Genomic DNA, 14,800 nt, shown 5'->3' with positions numbered 1-14,800 from the left:
ATTTTCACTAAAATCAAGAAAGAATTATGTCCACACTATTCATTTTGTGTCAAAAACAAATTGTCCAAAATCTTTTATTTTAATGACTGCTATTTAAACATATATGATAAATTATATACAGCTAGGTGAATGGGAGGATAATATTAAAATTGATTTTAATCTGGCCCATAATACGGCAGTTAATCTTAATGTTCGAAAAAGATGGGGAATTGATTATGGATGATCTACAGTCAGCCTCTGAAAACGGCCTCTATAGCAAGAAAATTAGCACGCCAAAATATTTGGAATATATAGGAAAATAAATTTTTGAATTAGTAATAAACAAATCGATTGCCAATGTTTAATCATAAGAGTTACAGAGAAAAAAGATAGTGGGTTTAATTTTCTAAACTGAAGAACGTGTTGGTGACAGTGAGTTACCACTGACGACAAACAGAGAGGAGATAAAACTCCACGAATTCTGGATGACTGCATTATAGACTAACGCGAATGGTTAGATTCACGATTCAGCCTTTCTGTCCTGTGTGAAACATTTCCTGGTGCTCTGTAACTGATCAGGATTGAGATTGATTGACAAACTTCGCTTTGAAGGATTTGAGGTTTTTCACGGCGGTGAGTCCGAAGATGGCTGTCTTCTGGGTTATCGCCCTGATGATAGAGGCTGAAAGGACCACCGAAACATCTGTAAACTTCTACTAGACTACACGGCGCAACAACCCAGAAGATGACATCTTCAAACTTGGCTTTATAACAGGATTCCTGAGAACGAAACTGAAATTATTTTCACAGCCAAGCAGTTGTTGAGGTTTCACTAGAAAGTGATATTCCAAAATTTCTTTTGTACACAAATGTAAACAAATTAATAACAGATTTACATCAGGGATATATTACGTATAGACAGACCCACATAATTTCTGGCAAATTTAACCCTCTCCAAAGTGATAGATGTGTAACAATTTCTTATCAATTACCTTACTAATTTAATGCCATGGAGACTGTAATAAAACAATTAGTCATTGTAGCGCCAAGCTTGCGCGCTACTTGAAGCAAATGCTGAACCAGATTTTAGCAAACTAATTAACAAACTCTCTTAATATAATCTGAAGTTCGAACAATAATAGTACCATACCCCAGTCTTAATAAATCATCTCAATTAAGTTCATACGTTGAGAATACATTTTACCAACATCCATTTCAATATTATTTTTTCTTTCAATCAAGATTTTAATTTTACTACCAAAATTGTGGATGTATTTCTTATTTCTTATGAGTGATACGATTTCTATTGACTTTAACCTCAAAAACAATGCCAAGTGTAGAACTCAAACCGAACGCTGTTTTATCCTTACTGATCTAAGACTATCTCTGGATATGGTAGAAGTTCTCATCGCATTGAGGATGAAGGCAGCAAGCACCTCTGAAAAGCCGGTAACCTTATTACAGACCACATGTCGCAGAAACCAACAAGACAACCATGTTCATACCTGCCGCTGTGAGAACCCTAAATCTCACGCGCGAAGCCTTAAATACATGCCTTCATACGACATGGTGTTTACACACAGAGAAAATATAATTCTCACTGCGAAAGACCGAATGTTTTCTGAACGGGCAATACAGCGTATCCTTCTCCTTACTGATGGTTACTGTAATTAGACGAGGAACGAAGCCACCAAATGATTAGTATGCAAAACGAGTACCAGCACCATCTACCGACAAGATACATAATGAGGGCATGCTAGTAATGATGTGTTACCAGTCTTAGTTAAATTTGCACACAAAGTTTTTGTGGTAAAGCAACCAGCACTTGATAATATAACGTAGTTAAAACATTAACAACTCTTACAACTTTATAATGGGACCGCATCTATCACGAGCAAGGGGAGGTCTTATCGCAGCTACAATGCTACTGTTTGCTACAACCATCAACAGCCAGCTCAATCCAACTCACACAAGCCGAACCCATAAACTCGCATCTAGTTGGGACGTGATGTTTTTACAGCGGTGAATTACTTCCGGGTTGTGACATCGTGCATTCCGAGTTACGAATTCTCGATAGGACGAATCATGTAAATTTATATCTATTTTTAAAATTACGAACATCACTTTTTATCACAACGAAGAACCAATTATTTCTTATCATCGATTCTTTATTATTATTATTATTACAATATAGTAGTTAAAGTTTTAATAAAGACAACTGCTCATTCCATGTTTACGTAAGTTGTGATATTTATAATGTAATTACAGCACCTGATGTGCAATGTAAAAGTTTGGTTTAACACTTCAATAGTGTTTTATAGTGTTTAATAGTTAATAACCGTCATAAAAATGAACACTGTTCTTATTTTTAAAATAGTTTTGTATTCGAACATGAATAGTAAAAATATTGGGTGATTTTTCACGGACGCCGGGAACCACTCAAAATTGTTTACATTGGAATTAAGGGAAATTTTATTTTAGATTTATTAATTATAAGTTACGAACAGTTGAAAAAATTTCACTATATTGTTTTTGATATATACATTTTGATTGTTTAATTATTATTCGAATTCATCAAGAATTAAACACACTTTGGTGTACGAGGGACAAAAGTTTTGTATTTGTTGCCAGGGGACAGTAGCATGTATCAATTTCATATTATTGGTATAGTTCGCGCGAGTAATGGTGGCACCTAAACGCGCGATGTGTAAGCCGAGAGAGGGGGGTTCAGTAGTAGGGGAGGGGGTCGCACAGCCTCAGCTGCGGTGACGCACCGAACTAAACACAGCTATAGCTAAAAACCCGACAGAAGCTGACACCCCTCTAGCGCGTGCTTCGGACGAGTCCATCTCACACGACCAAAATCAGTCCTTTGCGCAGGTGACATCACTTCTCGCTCGACCTCTATGCTGAGAACAACTTCAGCACTTTTACAGATTATTTCTTACACATCTTACATAAAACATTATAACAGCCTGAAACATTATGCATGACTAGATTAGATCTGTCCTTTAATTGCTTTTATCTAAATTAATTAATTTATTTACACCTAAGTTCACTAATTTTTGTGTAACTTTAATTCAAATATCTGTTTATATCTTTAAATTATAAATGGATCGTAAAGAGATGTATACACAATGTTAATGTATGTAATGAGTGTGTATATATATACATCTTTTTAGGACGCTTGTATTTATTTTAATTAATCTTATTTTTTAAATTTAATGTTTTATGTATTGTCTATTCAAACGGAAACCAGTTTTTAACTGACTGTCTCTCAGTCTTTAACACAGAATTGGACAGAGAAAATTACACAAGAGGGAGGTTCCTAATCCGACCAGCAGGGGAGTACGTGTGGTAATGTTGGGACAATGATTAACGTTACGTGCCCTGCGAGGTCTGTCTAATGCCACGTTCGTTTCGTATTTCACAAAATTTCAGTATCTGATACAAGTTAGTGATGGCCTATATTCTAGAACATTTGTATTACTATTAACATCCAACACCTCATAGTTGGCAAACCTGCAATATTTTCCCCGAATACAAGATGCGGTCTGGAGACCAAACCATTTATCAAGTTTGGGTCTGTTCAGAGCTTAACAAAAGGTAACATCCACACCAAGAACTCAATTCTTCTTAGCCTGTGACCACTTAACAAGACAAAAATCTTGCTTTCACGTTTCATGAAACAAATTCCTACAAAATTATCGAAATAACTGAAAATAATACAGGCTGCCCCATAATCTCGAGGCCATGACAGAGCTCTTATTAAATAAAAATTAAAATATAAAGATGGGGAAGCTATTGAAAATTATGTTTTTCCAATTTAGATATTTAATTTTTTTTTTCTAGGACATATCATTACGGCACTACACTCTTTCCATTATCAACAGTAAAAAGATTCGGAGATGTTGCTAAGTTGACACGGGATATATTTCCAGAACAGGGAGAAACTGAAGTGGAAATTACACACGTACTACAGGTAAATCTTGAAAAACATTCTTTTTTCCAACATGGCCGTAGTTTTCACTGTTGAAAATGTATAGATTATAGCACCGTAAAGACTCATAAAAGGTACTTGAGGTTGGAAAATTTGCGCTCTTAATATTTTCCCGTATTTTGATAAATAAGAATTCTCCAATGGCTCCGGACTTACGGCACACTCGTACGTAGTAAAAATGGAACCCAAAAAAAATATCAAAACAGATCACATAACACAAGCCTAGCGGAACAGAACTTTGAGAAGACCATTGAAGATATAGTATGAGACCACAAGGAGGTCATGTAAGGTATTAACCTTACATGATAATGTGCGTTTAAGTTCATCCAAATACTTGTTCGTTATACTTTGACCAAGTTAAATTTTGTTACTATTGTACTATAACACCAAAATTAACAATATATTTGTAAGATGATAATGTTGCGTAATATTGTGTTGAATATATACTTGTTCAATTTTTATCAGTCTAATCACAATAAAATATTATTATTAAATATTAAAATATTATTACAATTAACATTTAAATATTTAAAATATATTAAAATGATGCTCTCTATCGAAAGTCTAATCACAATAAAATATTATTATTAAATATTAAAATATTATTACAAATTAAAATAAATTACAAATATATTCTTGTTCAATTTGTATCAGTCTAATCACAATAAAATATTATTCTTAAATATTAAAATATTATATGTAATAATATTTTAATATTTAATATATTATATGTAATAATATTTTATTATTTAATAATAATATTTTATTGTGATTAGACTGATACAAATTGAACAAGAATATATTTGTAATTTATTTTAATTTTCTCCTATTTAAACAATAATCAGATTTACAGATAATTTTAACACAGTGATAATTTATAACTGTATTTAGAAAATAACTTAAATGTAAATCATCGTATAAAACACGCCTTTCTTGAGTTTAACATTTTCTCGTTTATTTAGTTAATTTATGCAAAGGAAGCCAAACGTATCATTGCAGTGAGTTCGTATTTAATTTGTTAAATATAGCGCACAGTCGTCTTTTGTTTAAGCGGTGACGGACCAGGGACTGGGTGTCAGCCGAATTGAGGCCAGCAGCTGGCGCTTAGCAGTTATACGGGCGTAGCGGGAAATTGATTGCTTGCTGCGTCTAATGCAAATTTTTCGGGGCCGGAATGTTTTGGCTAAACGTCTCCTACTCTGCTATAAATATCGTGGCGAGGTGAAAGGAAATGCAATTCATCACGTGGCACCCAAAGGGTGGGGTAGTATGCGACGTAATTTGCAAGAATAATGAGAATACTATTTAATAACGATGCATCAACTGTAGTGGTGAGAAGCATCAGAGTATTTTTCTCATTTGGTTCATGTATGTATTTACGTACTGCCACGCTGGCCTTGTAATCCTGGGGGGGGGTCTCGGGTTCGATTCCCGGCGGTGCCCGAATTTATAACTTGTGTTGGTGGGCAAGGCCGTGGTCTAGGCAACACGGAGTTTTCCTCCGTGGCATCCCAACAATTACTCCATTCACACACAGAAGAAGGCAATGGCAAACCACTTCTGGATCATCTGCCAAGAACGTATATGAACAGGTCCCAGTCCAAGAAAAGGATGGAAGGATCCTGTTCATATGGACCTGTCGTCAGACAGAACACTAAATAATAAAATAATAAAAAGAACCTCCATATACCGCGACTGTAATCATGTCCCCCAATACGATTACACATGAAGATTTCTGTCTTCTGGGTAATTGCATTGTGTAGTCTGGTCGATGTTAACCAACGTTTCAGAGGTCATACTGCCTCCATCATCAGGGCGATGAGTATGAAGATTTCTGTCTTCTGGGTTGTTGCGCTGTGTAGTCTGGTAGATGTTTAACAACGTTTCAGAGGACATACTGCCTCCATCATCAGGGCGATGAGTATGAAGATTTCTGTCTTCTGGGTTGTTGCGCTGTGTAGTCTGGTCGATGTTAACCAACGTTTCAGAGGTCATACTGCCTCCATCATCAGGGCGATGAGTATGAAGATTTCTGTCTTCTGGGTTGTTGCGCTGTGTAGTCTGGTCGATGTTAACCAACGTTTCAGAGGTCATACTGCCTCCATCATCAGGGCGATGAGTATGAAGATTTCTGTCTTCTGGGTTGTTGCGCTGTGTAGTCTGGTCGATGTTAACCAACGTTTCAGAGGACATACTGCCTCCATCATCAGGGCGATGAGTATGAAGATTTCTGTCTTCTGGGTTGTTGCGCTGTGTAGTCTGGTCGATGTTAACCAACGTTTCAGAGGTCATACTGCCTCCATCATCAGGGCGATGAGTATGAAGATTTCTGTCTTCTGGGTTGTTGCGCTGTGTAGTCAGGTCGATGTTAACCAACGTTTCAGAGGTCATACTGCCTCCATCATCAGGGCGATGAGTATGAAGATTTCTGTCTTCTGGGTTGTTGCGTTGTGTACTCTGGTCGATGTTAACCAACGTTTCAGAGGTCATACTGCCTCCATCATCAGGGCGATGAGTATGAAGATTTCTGGGTTGTTGCACTGTGTAGTCTGGTCGATGTTTACCAACGTTTCGGAGGTCCTTTCTGCCTCCATCATCAGGGCGATGAGCAAGGACCTCTGACATATTGGTAAACTTCTACCAAACTACACGGCGCTATAACCAAGAAGACAGCCACCTTCATACTCCCAACCTCAAATCCCACCTAATACGCACACAGACTGATACTGGCTAAACGAAAGACGGAGTCTGATGGACAGGATTTCGCATGTTACACACATCATATCTGGCGTGTTTTCGCTGTGGTTAGTATTCAGTAGGCACGTCGAAACATATTTACTTCCTTCACACGTTAAAGCAAAATGATCTTTAACTCTGATATCGAGGCTCGTCTAATTCAGTCCGAACCACGAAGAAAACACACTTCAACATTACAAAGGTCAACTCTTTAACGCTGTTTAAAAGAAAATAACCTCTGTTTATTATAAGACATATAGATCTCACTGAGCTTTCAAGGGCCAACCGAACATTTATACAAAAATCATTAAAATTACCACTGTCACATTTTTCGACCTGCAACTGAACACGCAGAGAGAAATTCTAAGTGGTTGTACTGGCTACAAAAACTAACAAACGGATTTTTACAATAGGCAACTCTCGGATTAAGAACGAGTTCCGTTCCAAGACGTTGTTCGTTATGTGTATCTTGCATTCCTGAGTTTTTACGATACGTATCGTAGCAGCCATTTTAAAGCATTAAAACAATGTACTAATTATCATATAATAATTTTCTAAGGTAGTATATTTGCGTCATATTGTGAATTAGGTTAATATTTTAATATTTTCCGTCAAATCACAATTTTAATAAGATAATAAAATATAAAATATTTAAAATATCATTTTACGTTCCGCATCGAATGATCGATTTACAAATTGGAACGTCTCTTACGACATGTTTCGATTATATTTAACAGTCCTCAGGTATAAATTAGATTGGTAAAATTTAAAACTCGAATTACAATCATTTACAATGTTATGCAGTTTATGGAAGATGTTCTTATCAAAATTACTCTTATATATTAGAACGAAGGTGAAATGATATTTTAAATATTTTATATTTTATTATCTTATTAAAATTGTGATTTGACGGAGAATATTAAAAAAAATAATAATTTTCTGATAATTATTGTAAAAAATAATTTTTTTAAAAGTTTATTTATTTAAATCTTAAAATTATATTCACTGTACGTTTGGTATTTCGTTTTATAAGAAACTCTATCTATTGGCGACTTTAAGAAATTTTGAAAGAATTGGAAGATTCGTTATAGCGAATGTTCGTAAATCGAGAGTTGCCTTACTTAGTAGAAAACGCACCTAGAAAATTCTAACTTGAACTGTTGCTCTGACAAATTTCGATTTTCGGGTAACAAACGATCGTCTTCTGTTTGACAGTGGCCTTCTGATTTGCTAAAACGTTTTAATCTTGTAGTTGATTACCAAGTATTCTACCCTAAAGAAGGAGGCATTATTTTCCTCCGAAACGTTGGCAACTATTTCAAGACTAGGGATGCACATCCCATAAAACCACACACTGTACTAATTCCGTCTAAAGCGCCTTTTTTGTTTTCATATTCCGGGTTTGCAGTCAAACCAAACAAAAGAGAGCTTTCGACATATACTTAAAACTTACGGGCAACAATTGTGACGTCATTTTCGCGACACGACGCTCTGTTGTTTTGAAGAGGGTTCATCACTCGCGGGGCGTCTCCGTAGATATTTGCATGATTGATGCTCCCCGCAAATGACCCCCACCCTCGGCACCAGGGAAGGAAAACAGCTAAGAGCGGAATAGCTTTTATACTTTCTCATCCAATATGCAAAAATCTTAAGTGACACCAGCAGGATAAATGTTATATGACTAATGACACAGCCTTATTATTATATGATAATTAATTACGCGTGTTATTATTTGAGTGAAAAGTCCTCTTCGCGATGTTCAAGTGTTTACATTCTTTAGGTCATAACGTGAGAGTCACGTCGCTGAAAGGAGAATGGTCTTGGGTTCGAACTCCGATTGGCAGAAGTATTATCGTGTTTTATGAAATACTTAACCGATAAACGTGAACTTTCGCTACAAGATACAAATATTTAACGTCGCTATAAAACGTGTATGAAGTCACATAAATATTTTTAACTACGTACAACGAGGATGAGGACGTAGACTGGAGAGTCCCCGCGTAACATTTCAGTTACGACACGACGGCTAGTGTAACATTGGAGCATATGATTCTGAAATCTCCACTAGCCACCTTATTATGAATCAAATGTTAAAAAACCTTTGAATATTTGCTGGAAACTCACAAAATCAGCGATACAACAGTTATATATGGGTATAGACGTTCTAACAGCATGACATCCCATCTGGCTAACTTCCTGCTAACTCTGGAAAAAAAAGATCGCTATCTATAAAACCTAAATGACAGCAACAGATACCGACGGACAGCCACCCAAAAATACTTTATTATTTTATTTATTTAGTGTTCTGTCTGAGGACAGGTCCATATGAACAGGATCCTTCCATCCTTTTCTCGGACTGGGACCTGTTCATATACGTTCTTGGCAGATGATCCAGAAGTGGTTTGCCATTGCCTTCTTCTGTGTGTGAATGGAGTAATTGTTGGGATGCCACGGAGGAAAACTCCGTGTTGTCTAGACCACGGCCTTGCCCAACACAAGTTATAAATTCGGGCACCGCCGGGAATCGAACCCGAGACCCCAGGATTACAAGGCCAGCGTTCTAACCGCTAGACCACCTCATCTTATTATTATTTAGTGTTCTGTCTGGCGACAGGTCCATATGAACAGGATCCTTCCATCCTTTTCTCTTCTCGGACTGGGACCTGTTCATATACGTTCTTGGCAGATGATCCAGAAGTGGTTTGCCATTGCATTCTTCTGTGTGTGAATGGAGTAATTGTTGGGATGCCACGGAGGAAAACTCCGTGTTGCCTACACCACGGCCTTGCCCAACACAAGTTATAAATTCGGGCACAAAAGAGTTTAGGGAATAACAACATGGACGGATTCCAGAGCTGCTGGTTACGCGTAAAATCACTAGGGAATTTTGAAGGGGGAAAGTTGGCGTGACATGATCGTGGCCTACTATCGCAGACTATCCAGGACTGTAGAAAACCAAGAAAAGTTTCAGAAAAACTTGCATCCGAGCAGAAAATCGACCGATACCTACAGGATACAAAGAATTTTCTCCGGCCAGTAGACCTACAATCCTAATTTGTAAATGACAATAGACAATCGTATCTCAGGCATGTTACACTCAGCACTACGAGAATTCGCCCGCCGAGTTAGGCACACCTGCTGTACGTTCTACAAAATACCAGACGTCAGACGCACTGAACACACACCTGTTATTATTACCAGCATTTCAATGAACCACAAGAAAATGATCTATTTAGGGGAACTTATTACGTCAGCTGTCAAAGCGTGGTATACTGGGCGCAAAACATCTGGAACCTTGAGTTACGTCATAGTATGACGCGAATAGAAATTAAAGAACAACGTGGTGGCAAACGCCTTGTGTGCTGTGACTTCTCCTCTATGGCAGCTGATTTTTTCCTTCAGATACTTGAAGTAAATACAAAGAAAGTAACCCTACATTAAAACAAGCCACGATATTCAAACCAAAAAAGCTTATTCAGGGAGGTAAGACAGACAGATCCTAGCGAGAAAAGAGGAGTCAATCCTCTCGTGGAGGAACGACACATCGGGGAGCTATCAGAACCTTCAGCGGGAATTAATAAATGTTTCAAGCCACTGCGTGTGCCTTACACTAATTCAGACGAATGGTTTGCGTTCCACGAAAAAAGGCAAAAACCCACTGGTACTCATACCCCCTGCTGCCCGCAAGAGACAAAGACCAAACGAGGTTTCGATTCCTGGTCCGAAACTGTCCAGACTCCGACCTGTTTTGTGGTATCACCGAACGGAATATGATTGGCTTTTCCTAACGTTAAACAACTCTGCCTTTGTTTTGAGCGGACTCAAACTCTGTTAGAGCAACTGAAAATTCTGGCATAGGCAGATAAGTCTACTTAAAGTTTTATCATATTTTAAACATGTTTTTAATCCATGAATATAAACTACTTGACACGTAAAATAACAAGGGTTTGTGTAGTCATCCCAATGTTCGTACCAACGTAATTATTCTTACGGTGTAGTTCGGGCGAGTGACGACAGAGCGCAGTACGTCACTAGAAAGATGAGACAGCGCTGTTGGTTTGCCTGCGTGTTCTACAGAAAGAAGTCTACACCCGTAGATATAATGTCAATTCGCGATCATGATGAAAAAACTAGATTCGGCCCGAGGTTCCTTAAACTTCGTTCAAGCCTGAAACAATTGATTAACTAGTCAAGAACGATCCGAACTTTCATAGAACCAGAAGGTTCATTATACTGTGTTCTCAGGAGCATTTCACACATACATATCCAATTTATCTAGGATTCATTTCAATATTATACACTCACCCCCATCTAGTGCCGAGGTCAAGAATGAGTAGGAGCTATAAAACCTCTCCCTCCAAGCGCCTACGTGGCGTATAGTGGGACAGCGTTACTTTACTTTTATCCATGTTTCACAACAAAAATTTTGTAAGTATTTCTCATATACAAACATTGTTAAACCGGTAAAAGAATAATAAGGAATTTATGTAGAAGTCTGTTTAAGAGATTAGAGATCTTACTTCTTCAACGTGAGTACGTGTTCTCATTAATGAACTTCATTGTGAATAACCAAGAACTTTTTTAGATATTCCACTGTACACAGTGTCAACACAAGGAATAAATATCAGTTTCATAGACCAATTTCCTATCTCTCATGATTTCGGAAAATTAAAATTTTGGTACTTGTGGGTTATCGGGACACATCGCTTTAAAAATTGGTTAGGTTAGGTTAGGTTAGGTTAATGTGTGTGGATAAATGACATATACTTGAAAGTTATTATATTTTATTTCAACTAACCTATCTTTAAAGCGATGTGTCCCGATAACCCACAAGTACCAAAATTTTCAACAGTCTGCCATCTAATGTTAAGAGTCTTATGAATAAAAAGTCACAATTAAAGTAGCATAGAAAGGTACTTAAATCAAACTCGTTTTACTCTATTGATGGATTTCTAATACTTAAAAAAATACTTATATTATTGTTAAAGGTAATCTTGCCTTTGTAAAATATAAACGGATAATATAAGTTACTTCTTGTATGTGAGTGGATTTTTTTTTGAAAATGTCCATTACCTTATGTGAAATATTTATTTATTCTATGTGAAAAGTTTATATTAGTTTGAATTGCACTTGTATATACGTAATGTATTTTTCTAACTTATCCATATCCTACTGTCATCTGACTAACTTATGGATCCAAGGAATGTAATAATATTTACGTACGTAAGTATGTACGTCTGTCCGTATGCAGTGCATTTATGCCTTTCGTGTGATTCTCAGAATAAAAAGCGATTATATCCTTAAACAGCGTTAAGTATTTGATCCTTGTAATGGTGAAGCGTAGTGTTTTCTTCGCGGTACGGTCTGAATTCTTAAATATTATTCAGACGGGTTAATAGACTCTCATTATGGGTTCGTACGATCCTCAGAATAAACAGCGATTATTTCCTTAAACAGCTTTAACCCTTTGGTCGCGGTAACCGAAACGCGTGGTTTTCTTTGACGAAGGAAAACCAGAGGACGAGGTAAAGTGCGTGATTCAGACGCATGACCTGTCTTCGAAATGTGCCTAAGTCTCGACTGGATCAGGTCGAGGTCCAGTGGCACGATTAACTGGAATGTACTCTCGTATACTTTAACCGCAGAAAACTGAGCAACTACCAGCGTTTTATGAGAAGGACCTACACCGTGAAGTCAGCGATTGTAAGACGACAATCCGGAATTAGGCTGGACCTTGTTCGGAGACAATTTGTTGCACAGGATCAATATTGGACCGCAGTAATGAAGACGTTCATTGCCGCTGATGAATTCTTGATTAGAGACAGAAGGAAGATAATCAGGACCACGGGGGGGGGGGGGGGGGGTGCATAATGGCCGTGGAGTGGCGCGGAGATGATTTTTGTTATCAGGTTACAGACTTCTGACACAGTAAGAACAAGATATTGTAGGTGCGTCATATTGTGATTTATTTAAATAGTATTAAAAATATATTAAATATCATTTTTCGTTCCGTATCGAGTACTCGATTTACATATGGAACATTTACGACATGTTTCGGCTATCATAGAGCCGTCATCAGGTGTTATGTTATAAACTTTTTAACTGAATTACTGATTTTTAATGATTTTTAGTTTTCATTTTTCTTATCATTTTCTGAAAACTAAAAATCATTAAAAATCAGTAATTCAGTTAAAAAGTTTATAACATAACACCTGATGACGGCTCTATGATAGCCGAAACATGTCGTAAATGTTCCATATGTAAATCGAGTACTCGATACGGAACGAAAAAAAAAAAATTTTTAATCTTTTAATTATCTTATATTGTGATTGACGGCCAATTTTAATATATTTTTAATACAGTAAGAACAGTGTATTTGCGTGGATTTTAAAAATTCAGTTTTTAAATGATTACGATAATGACAATAACAGATGATGATGATAATGATTTATTAGGTCTACTGTAAATAGTTAATATACAACAAATCCTGTCCTTCAAACTGTATATATGTGTATGTGTTTGAATTTATAATCGAAAGGCAAATGAAAGAAAGTCTGAAGACATTTTGCTTGGTAGAAAAATATACGTTTAGGGAAATAATACTTATTTACAGTGAAAATCACGCTAAAACCATTACACACTATGTGGGTAAAACGTTGAGTTTCTATTTCTTACAACACGTGGCACTTGTGGTTACCACTGGTTTTAAAGGGTAAACGCGATGGTATGAAATCCGACAACAACTAGGCCCTTGCTGAAGATAAATGGGATTTATCTCGTAATTTAGGTACAGCTTGTAGATCACGTCCTCTACAAAGGTTCCAGACGATACAAACCATGGCGTCTGTAAACCTTGGTAGCACTCGAGTCAAAACATGGGCTCAACCTTCAAGAACTACAAGGATATCGAGGCATAAGGGGCCACTGCGCTCTGCACAATGTGACACACGACGTCACAAGACGTCAACGTTGTCATGACAACACACACATTTTGACAATGATATCGCATCCAGAAGCTAATCTCGGCTCCATTACAGGAACAAAGCAATATCTAGTCGTAACAAATCTCCACGTCAACCCGTGGCGGAGAGAAGGAGTTGGCCCGAGACTTATTATTATAGGAATAATTCTGAAATCTCAGAGTTAGTACCCAAATTACAATAAGAAGGGGACGTATTCGGTTATGACAATAGGCAACCAAACTGGCTGCAGTTTCCCGTAGTAAATTAGGGAGGTTGTCGCCTTATAACACTAGCAGAAATAGCAAGGAAGGTTCCCAGAGAGATTCTCGGATTTCCGATAAAAAAAATTTGTCAGTGGAACCACGGTTCCGGAGAATTTGACGTAAATACGTCTATACGGAAAGGAAGTTTATATATTGGCTTTATTCTAAATATTTCCTTTATACATGCTCTACAATTGAGTAAAGTTTGATTAAGACTTTGCTTATTCAACTTGAATTAGTTACGCTTAAGATGGGTCTGTGGTAGCTGAATGTTATTATTATTTTATTATTTATTTAGTGTTCTGTCTGAGGACAGGTCCATATGAACAGGATCCTTCCATCCTTTTCTCGGACTGGGACCTGTTCATATACGTTCTTGGCAGATGATTCAGAAGTGGTTTGCCATTGCCTTCTTCTGTGTGTGAATGGAGTAATTGTTGGGATGCCACGGAGGAAAACTCCGTGTTGCCTAGACCACGGCCTTGCCCAACACAAGTTATAAATTCGGGCACCGCCGGGAATCGAACCCGAGACCCCCCAGGATTACAAGGCCAGCGTTCTAACCGCTAGACAACCGTGGTTATAGCTGAATGTAATGTAAGGTAACTATGTAGGTAACCATCGTTGTTTATTTGTTGATAAACAGATGACGTTTCCTAGGTAACATAAGAATGAAGTTACACTTTTTCGTAACATTTTTGCCGAATGACACTGACCCTAAAATATAGACGTATTTACGTCAAAAGAAAACGAAGATAAATGAAAGACAAAGGAAATACAGAGAACAAGCTAAGAATCCATCTCCCGGGACAAAGTTCCTCTGTAAAATAAAAGGTATGTAGGATATAACATGATCACAG

General features: G+C 37.2%; 1 protein-coding gene across 1 annotated transcript in view; it reads right to left on the bottom strand.

Moving 5' to 3' along the window:
* LOC110834670 (uncharacterized) overlaps positions 1-14,800 on the bottom strand; it is a 212,747-nt gene that overhangs the window by 65,237 nt on the left and 132,710 nt on the right. The gene's annotated exons all lie outside the window — the stretch shown is intronic.

The sequence above is a fragment of the Zootermopsis nevadensis genome, unplaced genomic scaffold, assembly GCF_977971745.1.
Source record: "Zootermopsis nevadensis isolate Lab colony 2312 unplaced genomic scaffold, Znev_1.0 Znev_ptg000007l, whole genome shotgun sequence".
Classification (NCBI taxonomy): Eukaryota; Metazoa; Arthropoda; class Insecta; order Blattodea; family Termopsidae; genus Zootermopsis; species Zootermopsis nevadensis.
Note: the sequence above shows the minus strand (reverse complement) of the source record. Positions and strands in the feature narration are given on the sequence as shown.